Raw genomic sequence first — 15,973 nt, 5'->3', positions numbered from 1 at the left:
CCTTAGCCGGAGTTAATTTCCTCGCTTTTTAAGCGCTCCTCACCATGAATTTGAAATGTATATTTGTGTTAGCTATATTTTTGGGGCGGCTGTGAAGAATAGGATAAAAGGGGACAGGGCGGCGGCGGTGGCGGGGGAGTGGCATACATATGTCATGTAAAAAAGTTCGCTTTTAATGTGCAAAATTGCTGGCGGACTAGGGCCATAAAAGTGCATGGGAATAAGTGAAATGGATTTTTGGGCTACGCTGTCCTGTCCCATATAAGAGCGCCATAAAAAAATGAATTTCCCGAACGGTCCGGGGCAGCAGATATAGTTTGAACTTGGCTAGGATTTATGGCTGTTTGTTCGGAACAAAAGGAAAGTGGAGGGACCCCACATGAATCTCTTGGCTTATTCCTCTGGAGTGCGTGTGTGCGGAAAATATCCCGGAATCGTTGAGTTGGGTAAATCCTTTAATGTTGAGTTGAGGTGCGTACACGAACAGGTCGTATAAGTGGATTATATGCATAGATCGGGTTTCGGGGTTGGCGTTGCTTGGATTAAGTTATTTTATCATCTTGAACCACATAGTTATGGACCAAATAATGGACCCACATAACCAGAGAAAATACGTTTCACATAAAATAAATGTATACAGGTATTCAATAAAGTTTCTTTAGAACAATATTCTCTGGTGCTAACGTAAAATAATCTGAAACGTGATATAAAGAGTACTGAACTTTAATAGGATTTTTATCTTCTTCTAGTAAATAAAAAAAAAAAAAATTAAATCAATAATTAAAAACATATTTTTATCGTTTGCTCAAATGACAACTACATTTGGATTAGGATCTTATGAAAAATCAGATAGTAAAAATTAATATTGATTAATTTACAGTACTCAGTAGCTTCTACATTTTACAAATTAATCAAATCGTTAACACAATACATTATTCTTTACAGCAAATAAATTTTTATTGCAGAAAGTTACAAAATCTTAGATGTTCATATAACTTATTATTCAATTTCAAAATAAAAGAATTCTGCAAGTTTGTAACTCTATTTTTACAGCTGGTAAATTACCATGGCCCACAAATTCTTGTAGGTAAATTAGACGTAAACAGTTGTTCGGCCAATATATTTCCAAGCGAATAATACTTTCTGACCCCTCCTCGGGGATCTCGTTGTGTGACAAATTCCTGACCAGGCGCAGACATCTCTTTCATTCGAGAGCCCATCAATGGAGTCGCTGTGTCCTGGCATCGTTTTTTCCATTAAATTAACACGCTCGAATGTGCCGCTCATGTGTGGGTCTGTGTTTCTGTGTGTGCTGGTTGTGTGAGAGAGTGTGTGTGTGGGTGTATGTGTGGGGGAGTTGTACACTTACATTGTGCAAACTTTTCTAATTTAAACCGGCAGTTTCAGTCAATTGCCACAGCTTACCGCTTTCGACATGAGTTCTACTTTTTTAGTACCTTCGGGTGTGCGACGGATGCGATGTTGGCGCTTTTCATACAGAGCTGGTGAAACGGAGAAATGGAGAAATGTTGAAATGGGGAGACAGAGAAATTTCCAATACATTAAAAGTTGTGTGAATACACTTGGCAGAATCCATTATAACCCAGCCGAACTGAACTGAGCAGAACAGAACAGAACAGAGATGAAAGCCAAGCCATAAATCTAATAAATACGTGTGTTTCTCACCCCTTCACTACCCGGTTCATTCCCACTCACTTCCGGTTCCGCTTGCCGCCCTGTGCAATAACTTGTGAAATATGTAATCAATCAAGATGGAACAGTCGTCGAGGCAGCCAAACTATGTGGCAAGAATGCGTCTGACTGCAGTTTGAGGGCTTGCGGAGCTAAAGGGGGCTGGGAGTTAAAGTGCAGGGGGCCACCGGGTCGATTAATTCAACTTTCTGCTGCAGACAATGGCATGTGAAAAAGTCAAAAAGTTGAAAGTGCAATTTTGTCGTTATTATTTTACATTTACAACAAAAGATAGCAGCAGGAGGAGTCGAAAAGCCAACCGAAAAAAAGTAAAGTTACTCAACTATTTTATGCGACGGGCGGCACGCTGCGAGTCTGTCTCCCTCAGCCTCTCCCTGTCCCTCAGCCTCAGCCTCTCCCTCCCTCTTACTCGTATCTCCATCTCGCTTGCTCGTTCACCCACACTACCGCGCAGTGTGTGTAATTGTCAGTTAGTTGGCGCTGTCAGTCCGAATGTTGAAATTAATTTATTTCAATTGAAGTTGAACTTTTGCGGCGTTATTACTTTGCAAACTTTCTCCGAGCTACGCATAATAAACGAGTGTGGAAGCGAGATGGGGCGAGTTGGAGTGCAAGGGAGATGGCTGCAGTTGCCGCCAGGTGCCGAATGACCTCAACCCACAAAATAAAGCCATCACCACCCACTTTGCATACATATTTATTTAGCCTTTGCCAAAATAATCAAATTGCAAAATTGCAAGTGTTGCCATCAACGTCAACAGAATATCATCTGCTCCATGTCTCATTCTCTCCATCTCCGGCTATATATTGGCCTCTCTCACCCCCGGAACTACCCGTCTCTTTCGTATTTTATTTTTGATTTTCTATGCCAGTATTCGTTGTCTGCTTTCTTTTTTATAACTTTCGGACAGGCGGGGGAGAGTTGAAGGTGAGTTCTGGAGATTCAATAGGTTGATATAAAGGGCGGTGGATATTTCTGTGGGGGCGTGGCAGACGACACGACAGGTGCCGCTGACGTCTGTGCTGATAATTTTTGCGAGACTCCAGCATTTGCAAATGGCAGGCCTTGGACGTCATTGATAGCTATTTGATATGCATATTCCAAATGTTCGCTAAAAATAAATACGAGTAAATAAATAAATACAAGCATAAATATTAGCAAAAAATTATTGATTGTAAAAATGGCGCTAATGACGCCGGAAAAAGTCAGTTGGGCTATGCAATAAATGGAAATCGCCTCCAAACATTGAAAAAGAAACAGGTTGTTGTTTTGAGTGCCATGTTAACTGTCATTCAAGAGTTTGCGTCTAAAAAACATATTAATAACACTTTTTCAAATAGTTTTTGATGTTTCCGTTTTAAAGCAAGAAGAAAACTTAAAGCCTGTACAAGATAATTAATATACACTAAAACATAACAAATATGTTCAAATAATGTTCTCACTTGCACATTTAAAATCAGAAAAGTCTGCATACTGATTCCCAATTCTCCAGTTAACGTTTAAAAAATGTATTTCTTATAGTTTTAAATCTCAACAAAAATGCCTTACATTGTCAGGCCAATGTTCCATCTTTAATTTTCCATACAACTTAAATTAGCGTTTAAATGTGCCTGTGCCAAATTACATATTCTCATTTCCATTTTCTTCTGCTGGATTTACTCGAATCAAATTGCTTCCTAACATGGAATCTAAAATCAACATATTCTCCAGAAATATATCTATGAATTTTAATTTTCTTCATTGCCAGTTTTTCGTCTTCAATTTTCCATTCAATTTCCATTCGAAATCATGTACATATTCTCCTGCTCTAAGTTTTCTTAAAGTGTGTCGAGGTAATTTTTGGTTTTGTTGTTGTTGTTGTAATGCTGCCTTTTAAACTCGAATCAAAAATCAAAATCCGCACCAGCTACAAATGTTAAATCCGCAAATAATTGACAAAGTTTAGGCATAAACGTGGCTCTGTCTCTGGGAAATTGCTGAGGTTGTGGCGCTTTTGGGTGAGGGGGCTGTAAAATTTTGGGGATCAGAGTGGGTTGGTGGGTGGCTAGCAGGAATGCTGTGTGCGGGCCAACTTCAAAATATGTTGGCCACAAATGGCAAAAGTTTGACAGGTAAACGGAATTCGGATAGAATATCTATGTACACGGTACCCACGCGTGCGAGTGTGTGTGGCGAAAATTCAGCGGGGTTTTTCAGCCCCTTTTGCCAAATGCGGAAACCGCTAAAACAGCTGCGACCATCGAAATTCTGGATTTGGAATTTCGGGAGCGTTTTGAAAAAAAAAAAAACGTTCCAATACTCTGTCTATCTATGCGGTTCTAGTTGAGCGGGCGGCCATTCTTGTTTAATGAGATACTTTTTAACAGCCTCATAAATGGCTATGATAACCACTTAATGTCGAAAGCACCGAAAGCCGAGTGAAAACAATTTACATATTAAACTTGCGCCGAGTTGCCAGCCTGTTATCCTCGTCGCACATCCTGCCACCCTCGCCCACTCTCTCTCTCTCTCTCTCTCTCTCTCTCTGTCGCTCTCTTTCACTCACCGTGTTCCCGTCTCTTTCGTTCAGCGTGCGAAATATGTTCGCCTGCGGCGCATTCACTTTAATTTGATTAAATTTTGAACATTTTCACGTAAAAGTTGCTCCTTTGGCTCGGCAACTGGCGGCTCCACTGCATCGCTTTTCCCGCCTTTCCATACTCTCTCATCTGTGCTGGATGGATTGGATGGGCTGGTCTGGTCTGGTCTGCTCTGGTCTGGTCCCTCCTGGTCCATTCTGTACCGTTCTGCTCTGGTCGGATCGGATCGGTGGGTCTTGGTCTGGTTTGGTCTCGTTTCGCTCGTTTTGGTTTCATTGGGCTCGGTCTTTTCGGTCGGACCTCCTGCTGTCTCAAAAAAGCTGATGCTACCTTCATGCTCAGCTGTTGTCCGCCTGAATTTATCCCTCTGTGTGTGAGAAGTTAAATACTTTTAGTACCCTGTAAAAAAAAAACTGTATTAGCTTGTAAATATAAAAAAAATCAATTACTGGACAAAGATTGCTTAAATCGAAAAAATAGATTTTGTGTTGGAGAGTGTTTAACCCTTAAGGTATTAATTTCTTACAAATTTGAAAAGTAAAATGGTGGTTTGATAATCATATCACCTTAATGTATAACATGATTCATTATACTTGTATTAAATGCTTAAATTAATTTATTGAAATATTATATGAGCTTTTAATATTATATGCTAGCTTATTAAGCTTCCTTACAGGTCATCAAACCATCCTTACCTCCACCGAGATCATCAAGTTTATTTCATTTGAGTATTTTGTAGTTTCTGTATTTTATAATAAATAGTTGTTTAAACTTTCGACCCCTCCAGACCCACTCCTGCCCCCCTCCTTACCCACCCACTTGCCGTGGGGCAGTAACACCGCCCAAAAGAGATGTTTCCCACCAATGTGGTGGGCTCTTGTTGCTGCTGTTGCTGTTCGGCTCTTCAACTATTTTTTATGCAATCTGCTGTGGCTCTGCGAGAAACCCCCCCACCCTGCACTTCACACATCGAAAAGCCCCGAGTTGCATTGTTTTGTATCCTGCGCTTCCTTTTGTTTTTCGCATACACTTTTTGCTGTGCTTTTGTTTTTTGTCTGTTTGCCATTTCCTTCTCTGGTAGCCGCACATAGTTATGGCCACGATTTTGGCTTTCGGTTATGTGCACTGAGATTTTCCTTGGCCTTGTTTTTCCCCCCTCCCCAGCCCGGCAATTGTTTTTCCTGCTCTCCGCCGCTTTATCCTCTTTCCATTGTTGCACAGGTTGCCAATGAGAGAACGTGGGGGAACGGGAGCTGAAAATGCTCCAAATTAATTCGCATCATTTAAATCACAGAGAGTCCTGGGAGTTGCAATGGGTATCGTTCGTTAAATCGAACGTTAAAGAAAGAGGAGGCGACGAGAGATTCGAGGCAGTTAAATTATGGCCCACATTGAGCCGGGGCAAACGAACAGATAAACAATAAGTAACTGTGAATTATGGTGGCCATTACTTTTGTCCCTCCTTTGGTCCCTTTGTGTTGTTTATGGCAGGACAATAATTAGGACAAAGCAGTGGGGTCCTTCGGAACGTGTGAACTTTTCCCTTTCACATGGAGGCTAGAAAATTGGTTAATTAGGGGGCCACTCAATTTCCCCCACGAAAAGTATTTCAGCCTCAACAGTTGGCAAATCGAATGGGATTCGGCTCTCGGTGTCTCTTCGTCCCCCCGTTTGCTGTCTGCGTAAATTGCTTATGAAATTGACATCGAAGCCTCGCCTGTCTGCCGGAAATGGAAACAGCGGTAATGACGAGGCATACACACACACACACACACACGCAAACGCACACGCACAGATCCTCTAATGCACACCCCCTGACACACACACACCTAAAACGATGACAGTATAACCCACATAATTGGCAAATCACACACATTGATTTCACCGTGTGCTGGCGTCCTCGTCACCATCCTTATTGCCGCTGTCGTCGTTGTTGTTGTTTTCTGGTTCAATCGCTCACTGCACTCCGCCCACTAACCACCCCACCCCCTCGGCCACCCACCACATCCGACATCTGCCTAAGCAAGACAAGCGATGGAACGACAGAATAACTACACCGGAAAACATGAAAAGAAAAAATATGTTTTAGGTTATTAAGAAAGGCATCTTAAATATTAATATTTTATGTATTTGTTTAAAAAGCTTTTAAAGTTAAATCAAATTAATTGAGATTATATAAGTGCTAAATTTTAGTTACATTAAAACCTACTGGGTTATATGCAAGTGTAATGTCAAAACAAAAATTAAATATTTTAAATATCAGAAAAATATGAAATTTGAAGCCAAACTAAATGTATGCTTTTTACATGGCTGAGAAAGTATGGAATGCGTTGTTTTTAAGTTCTAACCGTTAAAAAGGAAATTGTTATCAAGAAAATTGATTCTTTTGCCAGTTTTCTCCCAGTGCAGCAAGCTTAAGAGAGCCGATAGAAAATATGGCGTATACGTAATTTAAAAGCAACCGTTCCCAAAACTCCAACTCATCCGCAGTCGACAGAAGGTGTGTGTATACGTTTGTCTTTGCAATAACTTGTGTGCGAAAGCCTCATATAGGGCATCATTAATAACACCGATGCGGAGAACAGGCCAAGACAACATCATTAGATCGGAACCCGACCTGCGACTTTGTCTACGCCACTGGCCTTAATTTTCATTGTTTGGCGCTGGCATTGGCATTTCCCTGCCGCTTGATCTTAAATAATTAGGCAGACTTCAGTGTCTTCGGCAGATACAACCCATCAACCATCCGCATCATCATCATCATCACCATCTCATCGCCATTGCCATCATCATCGCGGGAGGGTGGCAAAAAATTCCTTCATTGCTGTAATTTATAACGTTCACTTGTCATTAACAGCCATTTTAATCGTCTAGCGAGCAGACACATACAAACCCATAATGTGTATAACATGTATTCCTGCATCCTGTACGCCGGTTGTGGCATTTAAAGCGTGAAAATATTAATTTATGAGTCTTTTAAATGAGCCTGTGTCGGTGGGCGCAACAAATTGGCAATGAAAATAAAGCAGTAATTGCGGAAAAGCAATGAGATAAATATGAAAATAAATACTGCCTTAATACCAAATGAATACCGGTGTGAATACTAAACGGGAGGATAAATGCATTGATTGAATGCAAGCTCAAACGGATTTTATTTGCGCGAAATCTATAGAATTCAACAGTTTCATAGGCAAACTAGTCGTCTACTTAACTGCCAGAGCAGAAATACATTTTTCCCTGCAACGCCTTTGGAAGCGGGAAACCCGAAATCTATTTATGCCCCAGCTCAAGCCCATAAACCACAGCCAAAATCCAGTGGTCGTCGCATTTAAGTGTCTTGGAGGGTTTCTGTGGGGTAATAGTGCGAGGGGTGGTTTTGGGTGGGTTTTGGGAGAGTTTTGGGATGCTTTCGGGTAATGGGAGGCCTGTGGGTGGTGGCGAACGAACCGCAAAGCAAATTCGCCTGCCCTAATCTGCACTTGGTGCGCGTATCTTAATAAACTATTAAATCAAACGCAAGCCTCAATGCACGCAAGCACACAAATTCCCTTTATATATATTTATCGAGGAGGGGTGCCCAGAATTTCGGAGCTGGTTTCTCTTTTAAAGCTCTCATATTTCTCGTATTTATAAATTCTCGCAAAATGTTGTTTTCTTCGCTGTGCTGCTTGCCCACAACTTTTACTGGTCTCACATATAGTAAATGAATAAATGAGTTATATGCGCGCTCACATTCACATTATTCCCCCACCAGTTGGGATTTATCCTTATCCTTATGCTCTCCTCCCGTTTTTTGGCCCTTGTCCGGTCGGGTTTTCGGTTGTTTTTGTTCTGGCTCACAGGAAACCGATAGGACATGGCGATTAAGGATATTCCAGGAAGCCAAGCCGGACCGAGTCGAAAGCGTTTTCCATTTCAATTGAACGGACACCGGAACGAGGAATATTTTTGCTGATGAATTAAAGCGATATATGCGGTATAACCCATTTTCAAGCGGTTTGCATTTCATGACCTTTTGCTTTAACTTCTCGGAAAAGCTCTTGAATATCTTTTTAAAATTGTGAAAAACATTATTTGGCTAAATATTATCATATATATTATGAAAAATACTTTCATTAATATGTGTTCATATATGTCTTAAATACAGTTTTTAACATATTCCACTTGTGAAGATGACCTACATTTATATATAACTGTTGTCACTGCTTAAAAAGTATGAAAGCAATAAGAAGAAAGGAATAGTGAAATAGTGAATAGACATGAACACATGGGTGACATGACTTCACATTTAATTTCTTACGAACAAATATTCGTTGACCTTTTTCAGAAATTTTAGTCTTTATTAGTCCATAAATTTATAATTAAACTATACATAACATATTTTAGAAAGAAACACAAACAGGAATATTTGGATTATTGATTCTTACATGAGCCATAAAGATTGCAAATCTTAATCGAAAGCAATTAATTAATTATTAGGGCAAAATAAATCTGCTGAATATGCTTTTCTGGTGATCTACGGCGATCTGCTTGAGGACCAGAAGGTGCCACTGGCCTTGGGCAAATCACACCAGATACCCGCACATATATGGGATATATTCTCCTTCTCCCCAGCATCCTTGGCTGACTCTGCTGTCGTTATTATTTATGTTTTGTTATCCGTTGACCAGAGCGTTGGCGCTTGTTTTTTCCACACATTCGCATGGCTCACCTATTTTACGATAGAATGAATATCTCGTGCTCCCCGGTTTCGCACACCTCCCTCTGCGATGGTGAGTAGTTTTTCTGCCACAGTATTTTTCTCTAAGCTTGTGGTGGTGCTGTGTGTGCTGGCCTGCTTTTTCCGCCGACTTTTCCCCCGCTTTTCCTCCTTTTCGGCTGTTCCTGGTTCCATGTACTTCCGTTTTGTAGTGAAAAGAGCTTTGCGTGTTGCGGCATCTCCTGCTCTATCCTCCTATTTTTATTTTTGTGCGTGTGTTTGTTTTTTGCTTAGAGAATTGATGGTAAAAGGATGTGTGTGATTTTGCTATTTTTGCTGTGTGTGTGTGTGTGTGTGTGTGCTGGCCACAAATATCAAGCGAATGAAGTGGCATTTGTTGGCGGGGTTTAAAGCCAAGTGCGCGGCGTAAGCTCTTAACAAGTAGAATGCTTAAATGTGACCGGACATCCAGGCAGGATTTCCCGGTAGCTTGAGCATAACTTATTTATAATCTGTTAAGGACTGCATTCGAAATTCCGAAACTAGAGCAACCACTGCCAATAAAATGGTACAATAACGAAATTTGATTATTCGGGTGAAATTACCTTAAATTGACTTTTAATATTTTTGAAAAAGAAATAATTTAATTTAACTGCATCAACAAATAATAGTCATTTAGTGTACATTTGAATAGTTACTTTGTTGCAAAAGTTCTTATAATAAGTTTCGTTTTTAAAGTATCCAAAAGAAACAATATTGAAAAGTACAAATTAAAGCTTAAGCTACAAAGCAGGGATATTTAGTATTGAAAAATTACTTCAATACAGTCAATATAAATTATTTTCACAACGCTTTTTAAAGTTACACTAATTTGAATTGCAGAAATTTCTGAAATCAATTTATCCAGGAATATCATATTTATGTATATTCGACCTTATATATTGTATTCAAGATTTTCTCTTAGCTCTTAACGTTTAAAAAACTTTATAACTTCATGGGACAAGCAATTTTTAAATCAATATTGCTTGAAAATTTCGCGTTAACATATTGATTCCCTTCGCGTTCATCATTCCCTCCTGTTTATCTATGACTGCTTTTCTAAGTGATTTGAGTTCGCCCGACACCGCTTAACTCTGCCCCACACACTTGCACATAAAATAATGTTTTTATAAGTCTGTTTGGAGCTGCTCGATAGCGCAATTTGAGGCGGACCCCCCGCCCAGATGTCCGCCCCCTTAGCGCCTCCCATGTGGCATTGTTTGATCTGGCTTCGGTGGCTGTGGAAAAAGGCAGGCAAAGCGTCCCAGCGGAGTCGTCAATAAATGCGATAAAGCCAAACATGTTTCATTTGCAATGGCCAATGGCCAATGGCTGCCGCCTCAGCTTACTCCGACCACTCGGCTAAGAACTGCCCGTCCTTCACTCGTCTTCTTTCATCTCGCACACATCTAGCTGCGATATCAAGCAAAAAACCGAAATTAAGAATTGTATTATATTTTCTTGATTTCTACGACTGCCTGATACCCGGTAGCACCATTCCTGTCAATATCAATAACCATAAAGAGGTTCAAATCATGTGAGGGAAAAGTAAGTGAGGGAAACAAGTTGAAACACGTAAATATGATACGGAATTTCCTATTAATATCAAAAGAAAACAAGGAAGTTTAACTACTTAACCAGTTAGAAAGAAGATCCATAAATCAAAAAATTAAATAAATGTTTTATTGCCTAGAATACTTATTTTTAAAAATATAATAATAGAGTGACGATTATCGAAAGCTTAAATATAATTTCAAAAGCAAATACCATTAATAAACAAGCCACTACTTATTAGCTATTAAGCCAAGTTATTCTTAATAAATTTATAAAAAATATAGACAGTATTAGCTAACAGTATGCTTTGAACCAACAAATTTTTTAGATAAAACTCACTTTACACAAATGAAACTTGTTTACCAAGTGTGGGATATAAGAAAGATCTAAAAGATTTCTGACTTTGTTGCTCTAATTGCCTCTAGATTCTGGAATTAGCAAAAAGTGTAAGTTCCTAAACACCCTATGTACCCCAGCATTGTCCCCAAACGGAGCATAAATAGGAGCGCAGCCAAAAACTCATAAAAATAACTGTTCGACTGCGCTGAAAAGCCGAATCCAAAGTTGAAGCGGTGGAATAGGAAATCCAAGGAGAGATAGGAAAACCAAGGAAAAGCTTTGGGACCGGCATCGCCATTGGCATTGGCGTCATCTTCAAGTGTTTGCCACTCAGCTCAGCTCAGCCCGATTCGATTCGCCTCAACTCCTGTGTGGATTTTGACCCATAATTGACTTGTACACATGCCAATTCCCCTGCCGATGGCCGCCCCTTTGCTCTCATTTTTGCTGCGTGTCCAGGCGGGGTTATGCGGCCAAGTTTACAATTTATCCCTGGCCATGCACCTGCCACTTGGTCCACTTCCTGTTCTTTAAGTCCGGCTTTATACGCTTTCGGTTAGTTGCAAACAAAACTATTGTGTATGACATTTTTAATGCCCCCACAGCTATCATTAGGTGGCGAACAAAGCGACGAGCGGCGAACAAAGGCAATAGAAATAATCAATACAAATTTTATACCGTCGCACACTCACACACTCACACACACACACACACACACACAACAATGAAATACATTACAAATCAATTGCAATCGCTCGAAAATCGGCATGCGAATTTCCATAGACGATGTCTGGTGTGGCCGTGCAATTGGATTGGATTGGCATGGGCATGGGCATGGGCTTGGGTTTGGGCTTGCTATTGGGATCGGGATTGGGTTGAGTTGGCTTGGGTTTGCTTCGTTTGATGCACAGAGAAAAATCTAAAAGAAGGCATTTAAAAGTGTCGCCAATTTTTGACTTTAAACATCTTGGGACCGCTTACTAAAACCATAACTAAACTCTCAAATCATGTATCACATATAAGGTTCAACATTTTATAAAATATGCTAAAATACAGTTTCATTGTTAATCGTAAAGCACTTGAGAAAAGTGACTTAAGTCACCATATAACAAAAAAAAAGATAAACTTTAAATAACAAAGTTAAAATTCATTAAGTTGCGTAATGAAGTCATTTCAAATTATGGGTTTCGTGGAATTTGCTTTTCTATAGAAATAGATATTTCTTAAAATTGAAATAAATTATAAATGTTAAATGGAGTTCCACAACTCATTAAACCGCGAGCAGAATTGTTTAATTTAGTGAAAGCTCATTCGCTGATATACAAAAAAACCAGGAATAAAACTAATTAATTAGATTTATAAGAGTACAAATGTTATATTGAGTGATTACCCATTGGGGTAATATTTTTCCTCAGTGCGGCTGGCAAGGGGCAACATTATTATCATCATCAAGCGTATAAAGTTAGTGCCGGCGGGCTTTTCGGCGCGGGGAGATCGGATGAGAGGGCGGTGCTCCAAATCGGCAAATGAAACAAACCAGGATTTACATGTACACAGTTATTGCTGCTGCTGCTGGTTGCAAACACACACATATGTGAGCTCCTGCGTGGGTGTGAGTGTGTGTGTGTGCAGCATTTCCTTTGGGTTATTTTCCGGGAACAACATTTCATGGCACTGATAAAGCTGCCATGGCAGCAGCCTCTGTCGCCGCCGACTGCGCTGTCGCTTTTCCTTGGAGCCAGGGGAAATGATTTCACTGCGCCTGCGCGAAGAGCAGAGAGAGTGCAAAGAAGAGGCAGAGAGGGAGCAAGCGGAAGCGAGTCCTTTGGAGCAAAATTCCCAGCTGCGAGCAACAACAATTGCCCCGGGGCCAACGAAATATTTGACGCAAGCGGATTGTAAGGATGTAGCTGTCACTGTGTGTGTGTGCGTGTGTGTGTGTGTGTGTGAGCGTTGGAGAGTAAACTTGCGTGTGCATGTGTGCGTGTCTGTGTGTGAGAGAGAAAGAGAGAGAGAGAGCGGTGGCGCGTGCACTCCAGGCAATGTCAAGTTGACACTTTCACCAACGCACGAGACACACGACGAACAACAATTATGATGTTGATGATGATGCAGGTACAGATACAGATATCGATGATGAAGATACGGCCCAGAAAGATACTTATGATGAAGATTGTAATGAGCTGGCTTTTAAGAGATGAAGAGTTCTTTGAAGTTCGTTACCTTGAATACGATTCAAATAACAGTGATACACAGATAGTTTCAGTGATGGGAAATAATGGAATAATACAATTATTGATAATGTGTAGTTAGCTTTTTAAATTAATTGTATTGATAATTAAAATTTGATCTTTATTTCTAAGCTGGAAATTTCAAATTATGTTTTAAAATTTTAAATACATGCTTAGTTTAATTTAATTTAATTTTTAGATAACATCATTTATTTAAATTATAATTTATTTTAAGTTTGCTTAAAAAAATCTTATGGTATACTCTTTTTGTTTTTATTTCTTACAACTTACAACATGATCATTTAAAAATGATGTGTTTAATGCAGCATATTTCAGAATTATACAGCTTGGCTTTACCTAGTTTAAGGTATACAATCATACTGTAAATGCATATAATATTTAATCGCAACTATATTCCTGGGACAAAGGATTAAGGCTCTCCTGACTACATCGGCATTATCCTTATTCGTCATAATCATCATCATCGGGACATCAGCGACACCCTCTGCAGAGGTTACATGGACATTCTGCCGACTCGAATCGCTATTGTTGTTTGTTTGCGCCAACGGCGCCCCATCCCTTTTGCTCCCTCTTTACGGCGCCATGCTCCCTGTTCCTTGGTCCTTTCCCTCGTCCTTTCTTCTCTCTTCTCCCGCTCTTCTGAGAGTGCGGGCCACCCACGAAAACAAACATAAAGGTGCAACAATGACGCGCGTGAAGCACCAAATTCTCTCTCTGTTCAGCTCCATTTCTCTCACGCTCTCGAGAGAAAGCCCTCTCGTTATCCTGGCTCTCAGCTGTAGTTGCAATGAGAGAGTTCGCCACTCTCTCTCGCACTGTTAACACATTTCTCCTGCTGCTGAAAGTGAATGTTTGGTGAATGTCAAATTGTTGTTGCTTGTTTGTTTTCGATTGCAACATTGTCGGTAAAAGTTTTGGGAAACGGGGAAAGTAAATGTTGAGGCCTACAAACTTGTAATGTGTTGCATTTGCATGTAAACAAAAATGTCAAAGATAATGCTTAAAAGCATACTGTATATATACAATCGTTAAACTGATTTTAAGTCAAAAGATACAAAACTATTTAAAAAGTTAAGCATAGTAAAGTTGATCGACGTTTTTCGAAAAAAATTCATTGAATTCTCGGAGCCAATATATATTGTTGCATATTCTTAAACCCCATTGTAAGCGATTTATAAGTGGTAACCTAAGTGATTTCTCTTGCACCCCCGCCAAAGTTATTTTACGATTTTAAAAAAATCTGCCACAAAGTATTTGAACGCTTAAGTTTAACTTGGTAGAGTCTACTGTTTTTTTTTACTTCTGTCTGTTTATATATTTCCTATTTTGGGGCTGATTACTTTCTGTAAAACTTGTAAGGATTCTACACCTGCTGCCTATTATCCTAGCAAGACATAATTACAAACTTGGCAACCCTGGCCGGCAGTTAACAGAGCTCCAGCCCGTGTGGGGGTGCATCCTGCGCTCTCGCTCTCGCTCGCTCGCTCTCCCCGGCCCATTGTCCTGCTCGCTCTCTCTGTTAGCCATTTCCGCTGTTGTAATGCTTCTGCGCCGGCCGCCCGCCGACTGAAAGGAAAGGAAAACGGCGGTAAGGCAATAGCAACGACAACAGCAACAGCAACATCAACGACTGCGACTGCGACGCCGGCAGCGACGTTAAGGAGAATCCCGCTGCGCTCGGCTGTTGCTAAAAATCCTACGCAATTCGCGAGAGTCCTTCAGTCGTTATCAGACAAGCGAGTCCAGCAGTCGTTGCGTTCTGTTCCTCAGCAAATTAAAACCGTGCAAGTAGCCTAGTGTGAAACCTACAAATCTACAAACACAACAGCCAACAGCCGACAGCCAAGGAAAATCGAAATCGAGTCATCGAGCCAAGTAATTAATCCACGAAAGTAATCTCAAAAAAAATCCAACCGCTTTTGAAAACTTAAACCATACGAAGCGGCAATCGCGAACTCAGATTTTTGTCACCGTGTGTTTTTAGCAACCAACGCGTTCAAGTGCAATCAACAACAATCCCCAAAACATAAAACCGAAACAGTAGCAGGACATTTGTCGCGCTGTCTAACGTTGAGCTTTAGTAGTGTTTAAAAAAGATTAACCACCCAAATATTAAGAAATACTGACAAAACAAAAACCGAAATCGAAACCGAAACTAGAGCTTCTCAAAAAGTTGTGAAAGAACCTACGAAACAGGGAAAATCCGCTACAGCAGACAGCTACACAGCGACCCAGAGATAAGCAGCCAGTAAATATAGCCAGGATCAGCCAGCCAGCCGATCTTAGCCCATCGAGCCGACGCAGTTAAGTCGGCCCACACACACCCATTTCCTGTCGAAGGTGTTGCTATAAAACCCATCAAGATTTCACACTTTGGAGTAAATCTGTTCTACGTGAAGCAGCCAGCGGAGTTATTTCAGCAGCCGCCGCTTCCGCAGGCGACAATTAAAGCGATTAGTCCGCCCGTGACCGCCGTCGCAGCGCCGCCGCCGCCGCCGCAGTCGACGTTTACGCCGCTGTCGACGACAGCAGCCGCCACAATTCCAACAAAGAAGCTCGTTGTAAGTCTCTCAAAAATCTAAATATAATATAAATATAAATTCAAAAATAAATGAAATAAAAGAGTTTTCCAAAAAGGTTCTTGAGCTTGAATTATAAGCGAATGCTACAAAAACCACTTAGGCCTTGATATCTTTTATAAGGGCGTCCAAAAGTATGCAACAATCTATTTAAAGTCCGGAAGTTCAAATTATTCATTCCGAAAGACGAAATTATATATTTTACTGCATACTTTTAG

General features: G+C 40.4%; 1 protein-coding gene across 15 annotated transcripts in view; it reads left to right on the top strand.

Moving 5' to 3' along the window:
- Positions 1 to 15,973, top strand: part of LOC128257708 (RNA-binding protein Musashi homolog Rbp6) — a 178,595-nt gene that overhangs the window by 82,444 nt on the left and 80,178 nt on the right. The window contains exon 1 of one of the 15 annotated variants that reach the window (XM_052988851.1): positions 15,602 to 15,737. The exons of the other annotated variants lie outside the window; for them this stretch is intronic. The gene's annotated coding sequence lies outside the window, so the exon portion shown is untranslated. Of the gene's footprint in view, positions 1 to 15,601; positions 15,738 to 15,973 lie in introns of those variants that run through there. 15 annotated transcript variants of the gene reach the window in all.

The sequence above is a fragment of the Drosophila gunungcola genome (assembly GCF_025200985.1).
Source record: "Drosophila gunungcola strain Sukarami chromosome 3L unlocalized genomic scaffold, Dgunungcola_SK_2 000002F, whole genome shotgun sequence".
Lineage (NCBI taxonomy): Eukaryota > Metazoa > Arthropoda > Insecta > Diptera > Drosophilidae > Drosophila > Drosophila gunungcola.
This window is presented reverse-complemented; position numbering and strand designations above follow the sequence as displayed.